Source organism: Odontomachus brunneus, unplaced genomic scaffold (assembly GCF_010583005.1).
Source record: "Odontomachus brunneus isolate Ranch 3 - 2012 unplaced genomic scaffold, Obru_v1 Obru_scaffold_109, whole genome shotgun sequence".
Classification (NCBI taxonomy): Eukaryota; Metazoa; Arthropoda; class Insecta; order Hymenoptera; family Formicidae; genus Odontomachus; species Odontomachus brunneus.
Window position 1 is genome coordinate 711,186 of NW_022639559.1, and position 2,166 is coordinate 713,351.

The 2,166-nt window shown below is 34.4% G+C and overlaps 1 protein-coding gene across 8 annotated transcripts in view; it reads left to right on the forward strand.

Annotated features, from left to right (window-relative positions):
* The window catches only part of LOC116849243 (potassium/sodium hyperpolarization-activated cyclic nucleotide-gated channel 2), a 391,135-nt gene that overhangs the window by 313,804 nt on the left and 75,165 nt on the right, over window positions 1-2,166 (forward strand). The window lies entirely within an intron of this gene.

The window sequence follows — 2,166 nt, forward strand, 5'->3', positions numbered from 1 at the left end:
AACAATATAACATTCTTTGAGAATTTAAAATCACTAACTTTCTATCCATTGTAAAAAGAATAATAAATTTTTTACAAAACCTGAGAGACATTCTAAGACGTACTACTGAATGAAAAATTGTAAGTTTTAAGTTAAATTTTGTGCTTCACAGTCGCAAAAAGTGACCCACTTCCCATCTGAGTAAGAATCACAGGGAAAGGAGAGATCAATTTATCTATGCTTACGAACGTAAATTGTTCACTCCAAGATACATCATAGGCATGTAAATTGACATCAAAGCCATATGTTATTAACAGTTTGCATACAATACCTATTTTTCCTCCCTCATTTTGTAAAATATTAACAATAGAGCCAAATACTGGTAGAAGTTCATCTTTTCCTTCAAACTTAATTAATATACACAAACGGGGTTTGTAGACAACTCCCTTCACCTTTGCCCATGATAACTGTGTACATGGGCCACAGAATTGAGGGGGCACAAAACGCTTAAATAACTGAAAATTAGTACATAGTGATATATGATGAAGGAACTCCTCTATTCCATACTTGTCGTTGGCGAGAAGGCCTTTTCTTGACATTAAACGATAACAAAGCACTAACTGTTCTTTGATACAAAGTGTTTGAGTTATATTTCTCCGGCTACTGCTTGCATTAGCTTCCGTTTTCTTACTTTTGTGTTTGGCTTCAAACCGTATTGAAGAAAGTTTAACAATTGGACCAGACTGTTCCAGGACATTAGAATAATGTATAAAATTATGTGCCTTAGGCTTAATACGCTCATTTGGGAAAACCTTCTTGAACATAGAAAGATTTTCAGCAATAAGTGTTTTCAGAAGATTGATACTAGGTTTATCTATTTCAAAACACATAACTATGTCCACTATTTGTCTCATACTAAGGTAAAATTCCCATGCAGGATCTTCATGTGGTGCTAGGTCACCTACTAACATACTGAATATATAAACAAAATTCATCATCTCACTTCCAGACATTTTAAGCTTTACCCCTTCTAGTTCATGCTCAGTAATGATTGGAACTTTGTTTGAAAGTTCATTGTTGGAATAATCAAATGAGTTCAGACGTGCATTTAGTAACTGAAGTTGTAAACGATCTTCTTTAGGTAGTAAATCTTTTACAAAATAGCGAACGATTAAAGTCATGACATATCCAAAATATCCCTCTGGACCATCATGAAGAAGATCGACAACAAAATTTTCTTCACTTTTAAAATGAAAAACATCGTTCCATACCGATTTTTCTTTGATTCCAGTTAATTGGTAGTTTGACAGCTCTACGTCAGCATTATATGTTTCAAAGCGCATATTCCTTTCGGTGAAAGTAGACTGTATGTCATTACGAGACAATGTACAAAGCCAGCAATAATAGTTAGCCCCGAAAGATTCTACAAATCCCAGGATAGAGTTTAAGCCGAGATTATCTCCTAGTACCAAACCAAGAGCAAAGTAAACGCGTTCAGTGCTTTGTCCTGTATCTATGTCAATGCCCTGTGTCTGTAAAAAATTTAGTTCATCAATAACTTTGTGAAAAACTCTACTATTTCTGAATTCTGTCCTATCATTTGAATGAAAGAGGGCACAAAGAAAAATATTTTCTAGGAGAGAGTTAATTTCGGGTGGAAAACATGCAACCTGATAGTAAACAGCTCCTAGTTTATGTACCCCAATATGGGAACCTAACGGGTTGCATACTTCAAAATCATCAAAATAAAAAAACAGAGGAAAAACAGTTTTCCCCTGAAAATAATTTTGGACCTTTTCCTTCCAAAGTTTGCCCTGTATAAAATTTTCGATGATCTCATCGTCACGTTCGAGCTTTTGCACATAGCTTTGAACTTGTGAAAAAACACCAGGTAAGCTAAATATCTTTTGTAAAACATGTCTCATTGGCAAAAATTGAGCTTTTACTGGAACAATTTGTTTTATCATAATTCCCTTTTGTACAACATCGTCCAGCCTATCACCAATTATGTAGCTCTGTACAGGCACAAAATACCCAGATTCTTGAAAAGCTTTAAAGCGACGATTTTCAGTAGACAATGTATTAAATGGCTCACGGAAACTGTCCAGAACTGACTCAACTATCTCAAAAGTACAAGCACTGGAATCAGCCTTATTAATTTTATTTTGAATATTTCTTTTCATATAT